The sequence below is a fragment of the Lissotriton vulgaris genome, chromosome 9, assembly GCF_964263255.1.
Source record: "Lissotriton vulgaris chromosome 9, aLisVul1.2, whole genome shotgun sequence".
NCBI classification, from domain to species: domain Eukaryota; kingdom Metazoa; phylum Chordata; class Amphibia; order Caudata; family Salamandridae; genus Lissotriton; species Lissotriton vulgaris.
In genome coordinates this window covers 124,027,614-124,049,436 of record NC_141697.1, presented here as the reverse complement: position 1 = coordinate 124,049,436, position 21,823 = coordinate 124,027,614, and the positions used below count along the sequence as shown (strand labels likewise).

The 21,823-nt window shown below is 51.7% G+C and overlaps 1 pseudogene; it reads left to right on the top strand.

The window, feature by feature from the left end:
* Nucleotides 1–6,561: 6,561 nt before the first annotated feature.
* LOC147689692 (E3 SUMO-protein ligase KIAA1586-like) lies at nt 6,562–8,900 on the top strand (annotated as a pseudogene).
* Nucleotides 8,901–21,823: the final 12,923 nt, after the last annotated feature.

The following is a 21,823-nucleotide window of genomic DNA, read 5'->3' as shown; positions in this document are numbered from 1 at the left end:
GTCACTCCAGCGAAGAGCGCCGCCGACGCGGACATCGCCCTGGTAGAGTGGGCAGCCACTCGGTCCGTTAAAGGCCGTCCGGCCTGATCATGGCAAAACGCAATCGCTGATGAAATCCAGCGGGAGATGCTCTGTTTTGTTAGGGGCAAACCCATTCGCGGGTTGCTGTAGGCTACAAACAGTTGAGAAGACTTTCTGACATCTTTGGTTCTGTCCAAGTAGAATTTGAGACATCTTTTAAGGTCCAAGGAATGCAGCGCCCTTTCTGCCGTTGTGGAAGGGTTCGCAAAAAAGGACTTGAGGACAATTGGTTCGTTCAGATGAAAGTCTGAAGGCACTTTAGGTATGAATTTAGGGTTGGGCCTGAGTACCACTCGGTCGTGCCTGAATTGGAGATACGGTTCCTGAATAGACAGCGCCTGAAGTTCGCTGACCCTCCTGGCTGACGTCAGGGCGAGCAGGAGTGCCGTTTTCCAGGAGAGATGTTTGAGAGAGGCCCGGTGTATGGGCTCGAATGGGTGTTTCATGAGTTGGTTGAGCACCAAGTTCAACTGCCAGGTTGGAGGGACTTTCCGAGGCCTCGGAAAGGATCTGTAGAGCCCCTTCAGAAATTGCTTTATCAGCCGACTGGACCATAGTGAAGGCCCTGATGAGGTCCTGGTGAATCTAGAAATCGCAGCCAGATGAACCTTAATGGAGGCGTGAGCCAGCCCCGATTGAGCCAGGTGGAGGAGGTACGGTAGCAGCTGCACTGGGGTAACCCATAGATGCTTGTTCCGAACACCACAAGCAGAACCTCTTCCACTTCAGCGAGTAGGTCTTGTTCGTACTGCCCGCCCTCGCTTTGGCTAGGACGGCCCTGCAGTCCTGCGGGATCTCTAGGTCTCCGAACTCTCGGTGCTCAGGAGCCAGGCCGATAATTTGAGCGAGCGGAGGTTCGGGTGGTGTACCTGGCCTCCGGACATCGTTAAGAGGTTCGGGTGTTGTCGCAGGTGAATCGGGGGCCTGATGGAGAGGCGAAGCAGGTCCGAGAACCAGTGTTGTCTCGGCCAGTACGGAGCAATCAGGATCAGGGTGCACGGCTCCATCTTCATCTTCCGGAGGAGCCTCGGTATCATCGGGAACGGAGGAAAAGCGTACGCAAACACGCTGAACCAGCCGATGGAAAAAGCATTTCCCAACGACCCCTGTTGGGGATGCCAGCTTGCGTAGCTTGGGCATTTGGCGTTCCCTGCCGTCGCGAAGAGATCGATCTTCGGGGCTCCCCATTGCGAGAAGAGGTGGGCCACGGTGTCGCCGTGCAGCTCCCATTCGTGGGAGAGAGAGGTCTGCCTGCTGAGGGCGTCCGCGATGGTATTGTCCTTCCCGGGAACGTACTCCGCCTTGAGGGAGAGCCCGTGTGCCACCAACCAGTTCCAGATTTTCTGCGATTCTCGTGAGAGAGAGAGAGATCGCGTTCCCCCTTGTTTGTTCAGGTAGTGCATCGTCGTGGTGTTGTCCGTTTTGAGGAGCACCGGGGAAGTTCCGATACGTGGCAGGAATGCCTGCAGAGCCAGATACACAGCCCTCAGCTCCAAGAGGTTGATGTGTAGTAGTTTCTCTTGGGCCTCCCATTTGCCGCTGACTCGAAGGTCCAATAGAACAGCGCCCCAGCCTTCCAGGGAGGCATCTGTCGTGATGACCAGAGGTGCCGGCGGCAGGAGGAACTGCAAGCCGGCCGTCAGGTGTTTCCGCCTTCTCCACCACAGAAGGGCCTTTGTGATGGCCGGTGTGATCCTGATAACGTCCTCGAACGAGCCGGAACTCTGTTTCCATTGCCTCGCCAGAGCCTCCTGCAGGGGACGCATGCGGAGCCGGCAGTGCGGTATGAGGAGAATGCAGGAGGACATCATCCCTAGCAGGGAGGTGAATGTCCTGACTTTGATGCGAGATTTCTTGGCCACCGCCGCGGCCAGAGACAGTATTTTGTTGGTCCTGTCCTCCGAGGGGAAGGCCTTTGCGCAATCCGTGTCTAAGGTAGCCCCTAGGAAGGTGACCCTCGTTGATGGAGTAGTGCAGGATTTTTTGAGGTTGATCGTCAGACCCAGCTGTTGAAAAAGTGCGCTGCAGGCGTTGGAGGAAGCGGTCGCGCCCCCCGGAGAAGGCGCCTTCACCAGCCAGTCGTCCAGGTAGGGGAATACCTGGTGACCTCTTTGCCGCAGGAAGGCTGCCACCGGTGCCAAGCACTTCGTGAAGATACGTGGCGCGGATTTGAGGCCGAATGGCAAGACCTTGAACTGATAATGTCTGCCTGCTACCTCGAACCGCAGGAACCTCCTGTGCCTTGTGAGGATGGGGATATGGTAGTAGGCGTCCTGTAAGTCCAGGGAGACCATGGAGTCTCCCCTCTCCAGCGCTCCCAGGATCTCCTGTAACGTTACCATCCGGAAGGACTGACTCCGAAGGAAGGCGTTGAGCGCCCGGAGGTCCAGGATTGGTCTCCACTTGTCTCCCTTCTGTTGGACCAGGAAGAAGTGGGAATAAAATCCCGTCCCCTTCTGGGACGCTGGGACCCTCTCGATGGCTCCTTTTACCAACATGGCGGAGACTTCCTTGAGAAGGAGGTGCAGGTGTTTGTGAGCACGCTTCAGCGGAGGTGTGTTGGGAGGGGTGTTGATAATTTCGAGGGAATGTCCAAATTGAATTATCTGTAGTACCCACCGATCCGTAGTGATTTTTCGCCAATTGGGGAGGAAGCGGGTCAGTTTTCCTCCAATTTGAAAGGATTGAGACGGTGGTGGGACTGGCTGGAGTAAATGGTCACTGGCGGCCGCCAGCGCCCTTCTTGGCGGATTTGCCTCTGAAGGATGACCTCCCATAGGACGACTGTCGGTTCTGCTGTTTGTGCTGGGGCTGGTTCCTGTTGCCGTAGGAGTAGGACGACCTATTTTGGTAGGAACCTCTGTAGGAATACTGGCCTCTGGAGCGGCCACCCCGACAGGACTGGTTCCGGGACTGGAGGGAGCCCAGCGCCCTTGCCGGGTCGGTATCCTTCTTAATGGCCTGGAGTGCTTCGTCTATCTTTTCCCCAAAAAGAAACTGACCATCGAATGGCATGTCCAGCACCTTAGATTGGACCTCTTGTCGAAAGGACGTCGCCTTGAGCCAGCCCTGGCGTCGGAGCACGGCAGCCCCGGCCAACTGGCGGAATCCAGTCATAGCTGCGTCGATGGCGCAGTCGATGATCTCTGCAGCTGAGTTTTGTCCTTCCGCTAGGAGAGCTTTCACCTCGTCCTGGACCGTGGCTGGCAGGTCTTGCAGGTAGGGGGCAATGTCTTCCCATAGCTGGCGGTTGTAGCGCCCTAGCAGGGCGATGGAATTAGCCACCTTGATGGTCATGGCGGACGTGGTAGAGAACCGCTTGCCAATGGTGTCCAATTTTCTGCCTTCCTTGTCCGGGGGTGCGGACAGTGGCGAGGATGGGTTGCGGGATTGTTTTTGAGCCGCCTGAGTCACTACCGAATCCGGTTTGGGGTGGCCGGTAAGGCAGGCCGGCGCGGTAAGCGGGGCCTTATATTTTTTGTCCAGGCGCGGAACAACCGCAGGCACCGAGGCAGGCGTAAGCATCAACTTCTTGCCTTGTTCCCACAGAAAGTCTATAACTGGAATAGACTTGGCCGACTTCTGGCTGTGCTCCTTGAAATCATGGAGGAAGCATTCCGTTTCCGTGGATTCCACCGCCATGTGAAACCTCTTAGCCGCCCTGTCCACTAGCCTGTGGAACCCCCCAACGTCCGTCGCTTCGGTTTGGTGCGGTTGTGGGGATGCCGGGGTTGACGAATGCTGGGATGACGCAGCATCGGCGTCGTCGTTTCTCTGGTCCGAGTCGACGTCTTGCACTTCACCTTCCTCCAAGTCCGCCTCCTCCTCCTCATCCTCAGAGGAGTCCTCTACCTGAGGCTGGGGCCGAGCACGAGGTTGGGGTTGGTTCCGAGGCCGGGCCTGGAGAGCGGAAGGACGCGAGGCAGACGGCTGCGCCTGGGTGACCGGTGCCTGGGTTCCGCTGTCGGCATCCGGGAATCTTTGCTTATAGTCCTGCACTAGGCAGCGTAAATCGTTGACCAGGGATACGGGCAAACAGATCATCGGGGTGGTTTCCGTGCGGACACTTGAGTGTACGGAACGGTCCTGATACATGACTTCCTCCTGGTCCTCGTGAATGTCCGATAGGGAGGTGGCCGGATCGGGCTGGTTCTCCTCCTCGGAATCCTCACTCTGCAGAGCTACCTGCTCCTGATCGGGTGGCAACCCCTTCGTTGGGGGAACCGAGGAAGGTGGAATCGAGTGAATGGAGACCTCGACCAATCTGGATTCCTTCCAAGATGGCGCCGGGGTCCCTTCTGACGACGTGCGTGAAGATGGCGCGCCCGCCACCTGGGTTGGCGACTGTAACGATTCCGATATTGTCGATGGCACCAAAGTCTGCGGGGACAATTGAACCGTGGACTTACTGGTGGTAGAGCCTTCAACTTGAGATTGCTTGGGCGAAGGCGGGCCTTTTGAACTTGACCTTGACTGTTTAGGTGACGATCCTTCGGTTTGAGATTTCTTCGGCGAAGGCCGACCTTTCGAACTTGACTTGGATCTCTTAGGCGACGATGACGCAGACAGTGGGGACACCGTCGATGGTCCTGTTTTGGTCTTGGACGAAGACTTCAGAGGAATGGTAGAGGAGACCGGTGCGCCTGAGGACGCAGTGGTGGTCGTTGTGGCCGTCGCGGAGGGCGATGAGGCCGTAGTGGTCGACACGGTGGTCGAGACCGAGGTGGTCCGCTTAGTAGATGGAGCGGGTTTCTTGAACCTCTGGTCGTCTCGAACAGACACGGAGGAGGTGGTGGAACGTGCCTCCGAAGGCTTCCTGTGCGCCTTCTTGGGAGGAGTGTCTGTCTCTCCAGGGGACTGCTCCCTGGGTCTCTTCTTGGAGACTTTTGAGGACACGGAGACACTACCCTCGGAAGATTCCAGAGTGTCTCGGTCCTTAAGCCTGTCGAGCCATTCGAGAAGGCGAGCCTCTCTTTCCTTTACAGTCTTCTTTGGGAAGGCTCTACACACCCTACACTTGTCAGAGACGTGGTCAGGGTACAGGCAATACAAGCACAGATCGTGCTTATCCTCCGCTTGAATCCGCTTCTTGCCGCAGGAGGAACAGGCCCTGAGAAGGGCTTTCTTTTGCGAGTCTGCCATGGATGAAGCCTTTTTATTGGATTCCGACATGGGAGACGGCAGTCGAAGATAGGATAATTATTCCTTTGAACAAAGGGATTTTCCAGAGAAGTTTGAGACTTCGAAGCAAAAAAACCTGAAGAGCTCAGGTTGGAGACTCCCTAGCACAACGTGCGGTAGAAAATCTGAGGGACGGAGGCTCCTCCCGGGAAGGTTCTAGAGGGAGGTCGGAGCTGATTGGCTAACGATGAGAGTTCGGTCCTTTTTACATAAGGACGTGGAAAGGCCCCAAAGGGGAAGCCCTTCGGCCTATGTTCTCTATGTATGTCCTTAGGACATTACTTTTTTATGTACCGGAGGCTCCCGTCTCGGCGACGGGGAATGATTCAGGCATGTGAATCTATGAAAGACACCCAAATACTGGATAACAGAACTGGCGTGTACCCAGGGCTTTAAGTTTGGGGGTCGGGGTGACTGTGGGGGGCTGAGCCCCCCAGGTTTTTGGGGGGGACTCGAAAGGGGGCTCTAGGGGGCTCTATTTTTGGGCCTCAAATGTCAAAGGTAGGGTGAGCAGACGTCCCGGTTTTTGTTTGGTGTTACTAGTGTGGGGAACATGTCTTGATAGTGAAATACCCTCTGAGAAGGAGCCTTGAAAACACCCTTCCAGTATTCACCGGCCCGGGATTGTCATTTCCGAGCTGTGCTCAGATTGGTCACAGCAATGAGGATTTCCCCCAGCAACACGGAGGTTCGTCAGGCGGAGCTACGTTGCATCTGGGGCGGCACGAGGTGTCCCCTAGCAACTGGGGTTCCCTCGAGCTTGTCATCGAGGAAAGGAGCAGCCTGAACCTGAGGCCGAGGCACGTCCCACCAGCGAAAGCGGCTTCACCGGAGATCAGCGCGGACCGCAGAGCCCCCTTCACATCCTAAGGTAACCGGAGTTTGCACAGGGGGGGAGATTATGATCACATGTGCTACCAGTGGGCCTGCCTTCTCTTTACAGGTCGCCCTGTCACTACTTACGTGTCAGTGGCGTAACGAAACTTGAGGGGGCCCCCCTGCAAAGTACCTGGATGGGGCCCAATCTGACCACACTCGGGAGCTTGGACTTCACAATGAGAGATCCTTTCAGGAGCAGCACAGAATGAAGAGTAACATCCACCTGCCAAATGGCACTTCAATTAAACATTGTTGATCACTGGAGTAAACTATTCAATTTTTGTTGCAGATAAGAGGCTTAATATTCTCGTTGCGTGACGCAAGGCCTTATCACCTGGAAACCAAAATCAGCAGAGAAGTTTTCTTTTCTTTTTCAGATATACCAGTTTAGCCTTCAAGAAGGAAGTTCTAAATTTTACCATGGCTACTGATGGCTTATCTGCTTCTGCTCTGAAGCTCAAGTCTATGCAGTCTTCAATGATTGACTTCCTACCGTCACTGAAGCGCCAGCGTGTTACAGGGGTGTCTTGTCCAGTGCAACCAACTAGTGATGAGGCTAGTAAAACTCAGCAAGAGTCTGCCAAGGACAGTCCACCTTTAAAAAGACTTCAACATGTGCCAGAGAAAGAAACCGTCAAAATCCCTGACTGATGGAACACTAGACAGTGGTATTACTTTCAAGAGGAATATAAATGGTTGTATCTTGAGTCAGGCTATATTAGATGTTCTTCCTGCAAACAGGCTCAATCAACAGGTCTTTCAGTGCACAATAACACCCAGAGCATGCGCATAAGTAAAGAGTGGGCAGATGGCGAGGTTGGTCCTTCCGGTGACGGAAAAGATTCCAGGCAGAAACAGCTCAGAAAGAAGATTAAGAAGCATAAGGTGAGCGCTGAAGACATTCTTACAGCTCAGCAGGAAAATACATTAGTGGTGACAGTACACAAATGTAATGCAAAACTTATGGAGAGCACATGCAAGGTATTTGACACTACCTACTACTTGGCAGAAAAAGATCGCCCTTCCACTGATCACCCTGATCTAATTACCCTTCAGGCAAAGAATGGCAGTGCAATGGCCCGTGTTTTGCCCAGCAAAGTGAATAATAAAACACATTGCACTGGAAATGCAACAAAGATTGGTCTGTTGTATCATACAACACAAACCAAAGATCACGGTATTAATTGATGAAAGCACTTCTATTAGCAATGCTTCTACCTTAATCATCTACCTCCATGGCATTTTTGGAAATGAAAGTACCCCAGTGACCATCTGTTTCAGCCTGCTGGAGCTGGCAGAAACAAATGCCCTTGGCGTAAAGACAGCTCTCCTAAGCTACTTTGAAAAAGATGGACTCACAAAAAATCTGCTACATGATATCTTGATTGCAGTATGTTCAGATGTTTAGTAAATGTTTAGTAAAAAAAGGAGGAGTAGTAGCATTGCTGAAATCAGAATTTCCTATTCTTGTACTGACATTGCACTGTTTGGCTCATAGACTAGAACTTGCTTTGGCAGATACAGTTGATGAGTTTGCCGGGGTCAATCCCTTCAAGATTTTCATGGACTCATTGTATGCCACATACAGCATGTCACCAAAAAACCAGAGAGCTAAATCTGGCTGCCAGCGAGCTATGTGTACAACTTCAGATGATAGGGAAAATGCTTGATACTAGATGGGTAGCAACCAGTTACAGATCTGTGAAAGCTGTTTGGAACTGCTTCCCTACCCTGTGCAAACATTTTGAGAATGCTTCTAGAGACCCATCTAGACCCATAAGAGACCGGAGTAAGTATGAAGGTCTCTTGAAGAAGCTTACATCCTATTCTTTTATCTGAGATTTGGGGGTAATGTGTGATGTAGTTCAAGAACTCAAAGACTTATCACTCTCCTTACAGAGGAGGGACATTACAATTGTTAATGCCCACAGACTTTTGGTTAGTCAAGTACGTATTTTTAGAGCAATGAAGGACTCACCAGGGGAGTTTGCTTCTGCGGCTCAGAGAGCAGTTAACGAGGGCAAATTCAAGAATGTTCCTCTTTTCCATGGTAGAAGTAACTCTGTTGCCCTTAATCCAAATTAGTTTTACCAAAGTCGGTCAGTAAATATCAATAAACGATGTGCCCTGGATTCTGAGAAAGAACTTCTAGCCAGCTTCATTGTGCTAGATGCAGGCAACTTGCCTTCTGGTGATGAATGCATTCTTTATGGTGAAACAGAGATCCAGAAACTGTGTTCAGAGTTTCAGCTACCAGCAAGAGATACTATCCAAGCTTTTAGACTTTTCAAAGATTTCGGTGGAAAGAAAACCCCTGAAGCATTAAAAAATGAGTAGTTTGCATGGAAAACCTGCCAGCAAGTAATGTGGATTGCGAGAGAGGTTTCAGCGCAATGAACTTAACCGCATCGCTGCTGCGGTGATTTTTGCGCTGTGCGGCAAATTGCCAATTTGCTGGTGTCATGACGAGCTCAGCTCGTCATCAGCACACGACACCCGTGGGTGGTGACGAGCTGAGCTTGTCATCAGCATCGAAAGGGTTAATTGCTAGTCCGACAAGGGCCTCTCTTCTTGTAGAGACCATTTCTTCATGCTTATGGGTAAAACTCAATGGTCCTCCATTTGAAACATTTGACGCAAAGCTGTATGTAAAGAATTGGCTGGCAAAAGTTAGGTCTGCTGAAGAAAATTGTTGTGAGAAACCCCAGCAAAATAGACACAGTGAATATCTTCAAGGGTGTTGGGAAATCCTGCAATAGATTTCTAAGTAATGTAAATCAGTTTTACATGTTTTTTTAAAGTGTTTGGTATTTTATGGCTTATACTTAATAAATATACTGTTTTGCCTATTTTATTATCCTTTGCTGGATGCGACTTCATGATTTTCTTAAGCACACCTTGCTAGTTATCTTGATTTAGACCATGCCCCTACTCGGATAGGCCACAACCCTTTAAGAAACTTGCCACGCCCCTTTTAGAGCACCCCAGTTTTTTTCCCACTTAAAGTCCTGCGTGTACCAAATTGATGAAATTGGAATGCATAATTTACAAGTGTTTGTGTTCTCTTTAACTTAGTCTCTGAGGACCGAAAGGCGAAATCAAGTGCAAATGTGGTGAACACTCGTTAAAGGAACATCTTGTTACGTATACGTACCAAAAACAAAACCCCAAAAAAACCAAGGAGCAGCGGGGAGAAGGAATATTTTGGAATAGTATGAATCAAAATGAGAATTCTAAACTTAATTTAAAAAAAATAATAATAAAAAAAGTCTTAATCACTGACCCTAAACATGCATGTCTTATTCAATGCGAGAAACGGGCAAATCGTGTTTTGTTACAAATCCCATTGCCTTAATACTGCTTTTTAACATGGTTGGACCGGCCTCTAGGGCAATCTGGCAACATTGAAGGGTAGGTAGGTAGGGGTGGGTGAGTCGCTGATAGTTCGAGCCTGAAGCTTTACCCTGACTCAGCTCAAGGCCCCGTTGCCGAGCCTTTATGTGGCTCTCGCTGCCATCCTAGCTCCACTCCATGCACAAAGAAGTAGAAACAAAGCATCAACATTTGAGGTAAAAAGCTGAGACAAAAAGGTAGGCATTTAGAGCTTGATTTGTATGAAGTGAAACCCCAAATCTTGAATTAATTGTGGCTTTCCCACTTTACAAAGCCAATATTTGCCTAAAATCACACAATTTGGTTACCAGGGTTGGTGCGGTTCCAAAATGGATCAGAATGCCTAAACACAATAACTTTAACTTTTCTGTCGAGTGCTGTAATGTGATGTTTTAATGTAAAAACTTCCACATTAAAAAATATACTATTGTGTTTTCGGAGTTTTGAAGAGACTAGATCGTATTTTACGTTTTATTTGTTGTATGATTTACATGGCAAACCTTTTCAGTGCTCTGCTCGTGTACGGGCTCCAAGAACTGATCAGCCGCAGTGATCGTAGTGGGCGGGATCAGCAGGGCAGGGCGTGCCCCTACTTCTTTAATTTCATAGATTCCGTTCCCCTACTTTATTTTTTTTTAAACATACGTGCCGGACGGCAGGAAACAAGAAGTTTGATAGTTAAGTCTCTGCTTTTGGGAACGGGCAGAAAAAGAAAAGAAGCAGGGCTTTAAGTGGGCCGGGTCTCACCGGGTCAGAGCACCAGCAGTTTTTTAGAGGGGGCCTCAAAACGGGTCTCTATTGGGCTTTGTTTTGTGCCCTAGAACAGGCGGTCCAGCAGTAACAGCAGGCACATCGATGTGCACTGCTCACTTCTCACTAGTGGAGAAGTAATTACATGATCTCATGCCAGGTAAGTGCTGTAGGGGAATGGAAATCCTTTTAAGAGATGCATTTTCTCTCTGGATTTCCCTTCTCTTTTTGAAACTCAGGAGCAGAAAAATTGCAGTGGTGTCACCAGGGCTGTAAGTGGAAACTTTTTCAATATCTTATACAAGCCATAGTTTCTGCTTATTTATCTTCACCAACCAACAACCGTTTCCAAAGCCAATAGTCCTGACTTGTAGCTATGATGTTACTTGTAATATCATAACTGGAGGCAATGACAGAAACAACAAAATAAGCTGGGCGGCACAATATGCTCAACACAGATTTTTAGCTTAAGTGTTTTAACCCACGCCCTTAATTACATTGGCCACGCCCCTTTATGAGACCCTCCAGTTTTGTCATCCCACTTAAAGCCCTGTATAGGACTCTATCTTTTCCTTTGTGCCCAGAGAAGACAAAAACTGAAAAACTGTGTCCAGTTATCCTGCTGCTGGCACCTGCCCCCCCTCTCTTTGTTCCCCCTCTTCCATCTCTTTCTGTCTCGCTCCTCCTCTTTTTGTTTATTTGCTCCCCTGTGAAATGGATCCAAAAGAGAAAAACACTTTTAGTGAAACCGTTGTCTTTTTTGACCTTTTTCAACTTCTAAGTGCAGCCTGGGGGTGGGGAGAGATAAAACATTCAAAATCTGAAAAATAAACAGCTAACTAAAGCAAGACTGAGTGGTTGCAAGGTGGCCAGATTGATTTATTCACACCTAAACCCATTAGCGCCACAGTGTTTGCCAGTGAAGCTCAACTTTTGGTTTCTCGTCTGTTTTCCCTGGGTGGTAAAGAGCACCATTCCTGGAGGTACTGAAATACCTGCTTGATGGTTGAATTGAAAAACAAAATGTGTACAGCGGCTGTGTGTTTACGAATGTGGTCTTTTTAAACCATAATGCTTCCGTTCTATAAGGAAATATGGACAAGGGGCATTGAAACAGGTCTCTTCTGAGCCCTGTAGTCATGGCCTTAACTCTTCAGGCAAAAGCACTCACTAATTTCTGAATGAGTGTAGAACGAAAAAGGTAACCATGTAGTCCCTACTCCTATTTCACATGCTTTACTTAATCTTGCATTCCCTATGAGTGTTTGCTTTTTCTAGGATGTTGTGAACTTTTTTTTAGACCGCTATTGCTCTTGTCTAGTGCGTAATTTGAATTGAGTTACATCCAGGTGTTTATAGTGGGTCAGTGCAGTGCAAGTTTCTCTCAGTGGGGCAGTATGGTGTTCAGTGGGGGAGAGGATGTGGCACTATGGTCAGAGCTGCTGAATTTGGAACTGGGGAACCAGGTTCAGCCTTCATGACCAGTCCACCAGCCCTCTCCCCCTGAGGGAGCACATTCCCATGCTAGACCTTAAAAGGCCCTGCAAGACCTTAGAAGTCATGGTGTCTTAGCACCAGGGACCCTAGCAGTGGCAAGTGTGGGTTAACCTTGAAGGTCTGTCTGCCACAATTCGTTCTGAAGTTCACCTCCAGTCTTGCAGGCAGGTCTATGTAACAGCACACTATAGAGTGACAGTGACTCTGTCACTGAAGTCACAGGACCCTTGAGCAGGGTGGCTCTAGGGCAGTGCGACCGCACCGGTGCTGACTTGAGGTGGGGGCGTCATGTTTGCAAGTATAATATGGTTTTATAATCAAGCGTTTTATTGTGCGGCAAATTCCATACACAGCCCAGCTGCCTACATCGACTCGCCGGCAGGGCGTAAACAGGCGATAGTTAAACAAAGCATCTGGACCTACAGCCCAAGGGGCGGTCCTGTGCAGCAAAGTCTGTGAGCAGTCCTCACTGGCGTAGCAAAGTCCGCAATTTTCAGGAAAAAGAACATAAGTAGAAACAAAGAAAGAAGAACCAGAGGCACACCTCCCACCCCCCATCCTCCCTCCGCACCTACCGTCAGCCAACCCTCGTCTCTCACACACAGCATTCACACACAACCAGATCCCACCCAGAAGCAAGCAGTTCAGGTCTCTGGGACGGCACCTCTTGGATCCAAAGGAATACGTTGTAGGACCTGCAAGTACTTTGGGCACGTAATTTCTCTGAACTCCTTAGAAAGAAGACTCCGGAACGGAGCCCATAAGGTGGCATACTCAGATCCTCTACCATCCACATTCAGTGTAAGCCGTTCCATCGCCAGAACATGCCACAAGCGCAGCAACCAATCACGTGTATCTGGGATGTCCGGGGAACCCTAGCGCGCTAGCAGGACCTATCGCGCAGTCAACAAACCCAATGCTATTTGTCGCCCTAGCGGAGTGTGAAGAGGGTAGCAAGCCGGGTGTGGGAGGCCTAGTAGGGTGTGCTCAGGCAGTCTGGGTAGTGTGATCCGGAATGCCGCGTCTAGCTCATCAAGAACCGTTGCCCAGTATCATTCCAGCTTAGGGCAGTGCCATAACAAGTGCAGAAGGGTGCCCGGCATGCCGCATCCCCCTCCAGCAAAGACTAGACTTAGCCTTATCCCAAGATGCAACGCGAGACGGGGTGAAGTACCAGTAAGTCGCGAGCTTATATGCCGATTCCGAACCCGCTGTGTTGACTGTTGTGTGGTGTGCACGGTAAAATACCTGTTCCCACTCCTTCTGCGAAAGCGGCCGTCCCAGCTCTACCTCCCAACGCACCTGTGCCTTTGTGCGGGGCCGGTGTGCGTCTCGTAGGATCATGGCATGAATTTCAGAGCTGAGACGCCGGTCATTCTTTTTACGCATGAGCCAGTGTTCAAATGCCGTGAGGGGGCGCGACATCAGAGCCATGTTAGCCGGACTGGACACCCAATGAGTTACTTGCGCATAGGCAAAGCCATCCAATACATCAGTCAGAGAATGCTCAGCCTGAAGTTCCGCGAAGGGAACAAGTCCCTCTAAATCAAAAAGCATGCCCACCCTTTTACAGTCCTTCTCCCGCCTGCGATGAAAGATCGGAGAAGCAAGGCCAGGAGGGAAGGCAGGATTGTCCACTATCGGTGTCATGGGCGAGGGAAAGGTGGTCCACCCTTTACGAGTTGCCAGCTGATCCCAGGCTATAAGTGTTGGCGACGTCACTGGCGAGGAGTAAATTCCCACGCCCTGTCCTTGCAAGGTAACCAGAGCTCCCGCCAAATTTTACAACCTGCCACAGTCTGGTCCATGAAAAGCCAGTGCTTACTGGACTCCGATCTATTCCATTCAACCACGAACCGAAGACCAGCTGCCTGAAAGTAGGCCACAAGATGAGGGAACCCTAAGCCGCCCGCGGCTTTGGGGAGTGCGGTTGTCGCGAAGGGCGCACGCGACCACTTATTTTCCCAGAAGAATCTGTTCTGTAAGCCCTGGAGTTTTTTCAATGTCCCCCTCGACGGCGTAAGGTGAGGCATTTGGAAAACGTACAGTATCCTGGGCAAAAGGGCCATTTTGATGGATGCAAGCCTCCCGAACCACGACAAGTTAAGGCGCGACCATGCAGCAATAGATTTGGTAGTCTGTTCCACAAGGTTAGTATAGTTCAGGGAGAGCGTCCGGGAGATGGTTGGTGCAAGGCAGATGCCCAGATACGTGATGTCTGACGGCGCCCAGCGAAACTCAAAATCCCGCTGCAGGTCAGAGACCTCCTCCGGCGGGATGGAGACATTAAGAATTTCTGATTTAGTGAAGTTAACCCTAAAACCGGCCGCGTTCTGAGAAGCCCGGTTCTCTGTCGTGAGGCAGCGCAGGGAAGTAGCAGGGTTCCGTAGCGCTAGGATAATATCATCCGCGTATAGGCATAGTTTGTGTTCATCAGCGCTGAATTGAAGGCCTGCGATGTCTGGGTGGGATCTGACACGCTGGGCAAAGGGCTCCATGTAAAACGCGAACAGGAGCGGCGAGAGGGGGCACCCCTGCCGTGTCCCTCTGGTGATAGGGAATTGCGCCAATCTACAACCATTGACCCTAACGACCGCTGTTGGAGAGGCATATAAGGCCTGGATCCAGTTCAAGAAGTTGCCCTTGAGGTCGTAAGCTCGCAGTATTCGAAAGAGGAATCCCCACTCAACCCTATCAAAGGCCTTCTCTGCGTCGATGGATAGCAAGAGGACCTGGGTCTTTGCGCGGCGGACTCCGTCCAACAGGTGCAGCAGCCTCTTAGAGTTATCGCTGCCCTGGCGGGTAGGGACGAAGCCCAACTGATCCGGCTCCACCACTCCGTCCATTAGGGGGTTGAGTCTCGACGCGAGGATGCCCGCGAAGAGTTTGGCGTCAATGTTCAGGAGGGAGATCGGCCGGTAGGAACTACAGTCCTCAGGATTTTTGCCGGGCTTGAGTATGACAGTTGTGGCAGCGTCTGACATCCAGGGCGTGACCGACCGCGTCTCAAGGAATGAGTTGAACAGGCGGGTCAGGAACAGGGCGAGTTCCCGGCAAAAGGTTTTATAAAACAGCGCAGAGAAGCCGTCCGGCCCAGGGGATTTAGCCAATTTTAGTCGGGAGATGGCGGAAATGACCTCCTCCACCCGTATCTCAGAGTCCAGCTCTTCAACCGCACTTTCCAACAGTGGGGTGACGCCAGCCTCTGCGATGTACCGGTCACACTCAGCGGGCGATGAACCCTCCCCAGTGTACAAGGATTGATAAAAGTGGCGGAAGGCAGCCGCAATGTCAGTGTCCGTAACGCAGGACACCGAGTGGTGGTCCCAGACGGTGGCAATGGCTCGCGACTGGGCCTGAGCACGCAAGCGATGCGCAAGCATTTTACCCCCTTTATCTCCGCTGACATAGAACAAGCACAGCAACGCATATTACGCCTTATCAAGATCTAGGTGTTTCAACATGCGCCTCTTAGTCTCAAGCTCTCTCCACACCCTGCGGGCCCCAGTGCGTTTATGTATGGTCTCCAAACCCCGGACCTCCCCCTCCAACTCCTCCCTCTTCTCCCTTCTGAGCTTGGAGTAAGTGGCCGCCAGCGCGATGAAGTCGCCCCTGACCACCAGCTTCAACGCCTCCCCAACAGATGTGATCGCAGTGTCCCCGACGGGGTTCTCGACGAAGTAGTGTGTGATAGTGTCTCTGACCTTATTAACTACAGAGTCCGCGCGGAGCATGGAGTCTCGCAATCGCCAGCCAGCAGACTGGGTACGAGCGCCGCTTAGATTGAGGAGGACTGTCAGGGGTGCGTGGTCAGAGAGGGGTCGGGGAGCAATCTCAGCACAGTGGAGGTGGGGCAACAGGGCAGAGGAGGCCAAGAAGTGGTCAAGACGCGCATATGTCTGGTGCGCCGCAGAGTATTTTGTGTAATCGCGCACCTGGGGGTGATGTATCCGCCACACATCGTGCAGTCCTCCATCTGCCAACCACTGCTTCCCCTCTGTTGACCAGGACCCTGAGCTGTGTGATCTATTCGCCGACCTATCCATGAAATCCCCCCCCCCCAACCAAGATGAAGGCGTCGGGGGAGGCCAGGACCTGGGCTAACGCTGCACGCAGAAAGGACTACTGCTGTGTGTTTGGCGCGTACATGGACCCAACAGTAAGTCGCATCCCCCCACTGCACCCGCACCGCCAGAAACCTCCCCCGAATATCCACCAACTGTGTCAGGACATTACAGTGCAGCCGGGCACTAAAGAGGAGGGCTACTCTGTTTTTCTTAGCCGGACCAGATGACCACAGTTGGAGGGGGAATCGTCTGTCCCGCATCCGGCACTTGTCCTTAAGCAGGAGGTGCGTCTCCTGTAGGAGGCAGACGTCACCCCCGGACTGTTCGAGTAGGGACAGTACAGCAGAGCGCATCACTGGGTTGTTTAGGCCTCGTACATTAAGGCTCACCACCTTCAACTCCCTAGCCATCGCATTCGAGCATGAGCTGCATCACAAACGCTCCAGAACAGGGTCCGGGCCGCGCCCAATGCCCGCAAACATTCAGAACACACCCCCACAAGTGCAGGTGGAATGAGCAGGAATACATCTCAAAGGGCACAAGGCAAAGGTCTGGTGCGGAGCCCCCCCCCCCCCCCCCATCACTCACTCCCCCACCCTTCCCCCACACACAATCTGAACCCCCTCTCAACAAAACAAAGTTAAGACAACAAAGAACAAGATTAAGTACGTAAGTCCGTAGTTCAGGCCACATAGGCAAGGGGAATGGGCACCAATCTACAGTCTTCATTTCCCGGATATGTAACTCACCCAGTCCACAGAACATATCAGAGTACCTGCAGGGGATATCCCCCTCCGATGCCATCTATGTACCCTCTCGGGACTCACGGCACATCCGGGACAGTCTCCACTCGCCGACTCAGCGTCCGTGCGTTCTTTTCCAGGAGGTCCATGGCCACCTCGAGTGACCGCACCTGAACCAATTTGTCCTGCCAGCGAAGATGAGTCGAAAAGGATGGCCCCACATGTAGGCCGCACTGCGGTCTCGCAGGAACGAAGTGACCGGGTGGAAGTCCCTGCGCTTCTGCAAAGTGGAGGCCGCCAGATCTTGATAAAGCACCGGGGTGTGCCCCCGGAACTGCAGGGGAGCAGCATTGCGCGCCATCTTGAGAATGCGTTCTTTCAACTGAAAATCATGCACGCACACAAGGATGTCTGGGGGTGGCGCTTTCACTCCCTTGTGTAGGCCGACACGATGCACTCTGTCCATTCGAATGTCTTTAGGTTTCTCGTCCTGTAGGATCTGCTGAAAAAGGGCCTCGACATACTCATGAAGGTCCGACCGCTCGCCCTTCCACGGCACCGCTCTGATCCGGATATTGTTGCGGCGGGAACGGTTCTCCAAATCCTTCGCATGTGCCTGGAGGTCGAGGTTTTGCTCGGTGAGCCTGATAATGTCTTGCTGTAGGCGGTGTATGTCGCCCCCGTCTCCAGACCGTGCTCTTCCAGAGTGACCACGCGTTCGCCCACCTCGTCCACATCCCTCCGGACCTCTCTCGAATCCGCTGCAAGCTGATTACGTAGCCCCGCAATGTCCTCCTTGATAGCTGCGAAAAGCTCCAACATAAAGGCCTTAGTCGCGGGTTCCTCCGCCAAACTCCGGCTCGGGGACTTGTCAGCCACCGGGGACACAGCAGCCCCGGAGCTCTTCGGTGCTCCGTCCTTGCCCAATTTTTCTTTGTCCTTCTTCGTCCTGGCGGTGGCCATGGTCGACCTCCGGGGAACCACCTTCCACTGTCCACCCTTCAAGGCCGGCGAGGTCGCCACGTGGTCCTCCCAGCCAGGCCCGACGTCAACTTCTACTCGGTCGGCTAGGCCCACCTCCGGTCAACCGTGCTGCACTCCGATGTCGGGCTCAGGAGTCTCTCAGGCTCAGGGGGGGCCAGGTATTCCTCCACAGGGTGGGGACAGCTCGCAGGGCAAGGAAAGTCTGAGTGGGGACCCCACTGCTCGAGGCAGAACGCCACGTGGAATCCCAGTAGGCCGCAAGAAGCTTCTCAGGGAGCCTGCGCCCTCGCAGTCACTGCGCAGCCGAGTTCTCGCCCTCTCGCCTCTGGGGCCTATCTGGCCGGCAGCAAAATAGTGTCCCTGTGCTCCCTCTTTTGTCGTGGCGGGGCTCCCTTTCTTTCCCCTCTCCGCAGCCAGCCCCACCGGCATCAAGGCACTGCCCAGGGGGTCCCCTGCCTGACAATGGGACACAGGCAACAGGCGCCGCAGCAGCTCCCCGGCGCCGGGTCCGCACAGGCCCCGAAGCCTCGGCCTCTTGTAGGCAGCCCAGCCGGTCTGAGTGCCCCGCTCTGGGCAGCCACTCACCGCGCCACGGTGGATGATCAGCATCGCCGATGGCCCAGCTCCTCGAGACCTCCGCTGCGCGAGATTCAGCGAGGGCTCCGGTGGCCTCGCAGGCGCCCTGCTGTTCACGCTCCGCTCACCTGCACCGCTGGAGCCCGACACAGCTCCCGAGTCCAGTGCGCCGCAGGTCTCGGCTCTAGCGCGGCTCAGCTACGTCGCCGGCAGTGGAGCAGAGCCCACCGCCGGTGCAAGGGGGCGACCGGGGGGCACAATCCCCGTAGGCAGAGGGTCCCGAGGGGGTGCTAGTCAATGCTTTAGGGCTCGTGGCGCCGGAGGGACACGGATCCATGTCCTACTCCGCCGCCATCTTGGCCACGCCCCTATAATATGGTTTTAAAAGGACTTGCTGCCTCCTTCCTGGCCTCCAACAATTTTCAGCAACAATAAAAATGTCATGATCACTCCAGTGATTAATGTTCTTAGTAGAGAGAGATGGTGTTTTGTCTAGTGGAAGGTTTGACTCATGGAAAGGAAGCGCAGAGGGTTAATGTTCCTGTTGCTAAGAACATGCACCATGCAGATCACAAAATGCACTTAATGTCAATAGGTCAGTGGGTTACTGCTTTTGTCAGCGAAACCCTATTGTTACTTGCAGTTAATAAGTTAAAATTCTAACATAGAACAATGAGCTGTTAACTTTCATGTAAGAGCTGCATGCAAACTGCAAGGTACAAATTAGAGCATTGTGGTTTTTCCCTCAGTCTTTGATTATCCTAATGTTGCAGAAAAGGGTTCAATTAGATAGAAATCAATTCTGATTATTATAGAGAACCCCCAACCATGGTATTGCATTTTAAATTCTGAGTTTGTGTTTCTTAAGACCAATCACTATTTTACTATGCTGACTACTAGTATGGTTGTCATGTGACTCCTGCACCTCGTAGTCCTTTGGCTTATGTAACATTTCCTATACAGTGATTTACATACATACGATTGATTGTCTCTGTGTAATATGTGTGATGTAAAGTGCTCTGACACCCTACACTGGTATTAATGGTGCTGTAAATGGTCTGATACTTTATTATTTTTACATTTTTACACATGCTAACAGTCGCTGCAAAGATTTTTCCTTATTAATACCACTGGAACATACAACTGCATCAGTGAGAGAGGTGACCAGTCAACCTTTGCAAATGGCCCTCCACTTCACAGCAGAACGTGTCACATTTTTTGTAATTTTTGATCCGTTTGAGCTATAAACAATTTATTAGTTAAAATCGTCAGGTTATGCAGCAGATGATGTATTATGTGGCAAATATGGCAGAGCCATAATTATGAGGAAAATATTTGCAAACTAGGATATTTTGCCATTCATGTTTGAACTGCTCTTGTGGAAAAAGGGAGAACTGCTAATGACAGAAACTCCATGGCTGGGAGACAAATGGCTTATGATTCCACTTTTAAGGATATTTGGGACATTCTACGATTGGACACATGTCCCACTTTGTAAATGTATTTTAATGTCAATAACTCATATTGAACATTTAAATAAACGTGTATCCATTGGTTAAATTAAATAACGTAATAAGCTGTAACCGGTTAGTGAAATGGGAAACCAATTCTAAAACTTAGGATATTTTGCTCTTTCTGCCACACCTCTGATTCTGCCCACTGACCCAATACACGGGTTATTCCCGCCCTCTGATTCTCCGCCCACAGTTCCCCTACTTTTTCCCCCTACTTTGACCACTAATCAGACGTTGGTGCTCTCAACTTCAGCTTGCCTAGCCTGGCACAGATTGAACTGTGCATAATCTGGATTCAGCTATAGATCCTTCCCCTGCTGTACTCTCACCTCGATTCAGAAGGGAGTTGGCAGCCCCCTGTAGAACTTCATGCCTGCGGAGCTGTCTGTGTCCGGATGCAGCCCCCACACGGCCTCGGACGCTTCGTGCAGGGTGTGGTACCACACATCCACCAGCAGGCGGCGCTCTGAAAGGGGTGGGTACATGACTAGGTCCTGCTCTAGGGGTGGGACCAGGAAGGGGTGTAGTTACACCCCTCTCCCCTGCCGGACTTTCCCCAGGTCAGGGGCTGCGCGCCCCTGGAACTGGTTCTAGCCGGCAGATGCGTAGTGAGCACCGGAGTGCCACTCCGCAGTCACCTTCTTGCAAAGCCCTACCTACCCAGAATACACAAAACCCTGTCTGGGATGGTGCGAACACCGCCCCTGACAGGAAACCCTTTGTCCAAGCTCTCCTCGCTGGAAGGACTTCCAGCAGCAGGAGGTCAGACTCGTGTCTGTGGTGGCAGCGTCCATTTTGTGGAGCTGAGGCTTCAGTTAACTTTAACCGGGGTTCACAGTTACGTACGTGTCGTGTCCCTCTAGAAGGGCGGAATGCTAACCTCGTCGCCAGAATTGGTGAGGGGGCAGCATCCCGATTCGTATGACGCCTTACTCGACATGTCTTGATAACGCTATACCGAAGTTACCGATATGATACGCGTTATCATGGAACAGCCATTGGGTCTTGGTTCCGCAAGCTGCAACCGGGCTCGGCTCGTGCCAGAGCCCAATTCACACGGTTCCATGCACTCTGCCTTCAGGATTGTCAAGGCCTGCCATAGGAGTGACTGATAGGAACTCGGGTGTCCATTGTAAGGTTAGATATAGGGATACTATACCTATAGCAACGAGCGAGTACACCACGTTGCCCCAGCTGTCGTGCAGCCAGTTGTGTCAGATTTAGATGGCCATCCAGGGGTGGCATAATACATGCTTCAGCCCCTGGTAGGCCCTGGGTACACCGATGCCCTGAGTTACAGGGTCTGACAAGGTGGCCCAGTTCCAATTGGGTAATGCACCTAAGGTACACACATCAATTTAGTGAGAGAACAGCTAGGCTGTGTGTCTGATTAGCAGGCCCACAGCCCGAGAAAGTCGTAAACCAGTGAAACAAAAGCAAAAAGTCCGGGTGATCATAGGATTGCAGACCCTACTCTCCTACAGCGCTCTGTACATGGTGAGCGAGTGAGAACTTAGGGCATGGTCCAGCCAGCTCTTACTGACACCAGAGAGGATGGGAGAGAGCTGCAGCCAGCAGGACAGACACTCACTCACTCACTCTAGGGCCGCTTCGCTGGATGTGCAGGTGGCTATACAAAGCAAAAGAAAAGGGGATGATGGACGGAGCGTTTGAGCAAATCAAACACTCACCCCCAGTCAACTGATCTGGGTTTAATCCATCACCATTCTTTAGCTCACTCTGCCACCCCAGTTCAGACATGGCCATATGCAAATCAGTCTGACCCTGGGCCTCATGGGAACAGTCCAGCCCAAACTGCCAAGCCATGTCTTCCCTAGACTGGAAACAAGCATCCTGGGACCGGTTTCGGATTCATAATCCTCATCAGCCAGGCTATCTTGAATCCAGTGGCCAAATGAGCAAGGGACTCACGTCTGAGCATACCCTGCCAATTTAGGGCGAACAAAACAAAAAGTGGCTATACAGCGGCAATGTTACTTCACCTGCTGTGGGAAGGGATGTTGCAGCAGCGTGGGATACGCACTACTCCTCGTCGCCAATGTTGGTCCCTGTGGACAAGTCTACCTCTTACTTGCCACGTGGCCCGCCCCTGCCATGAGGCACAAGCACACAGTGCATAGTTCTGCGGGGCATCCAC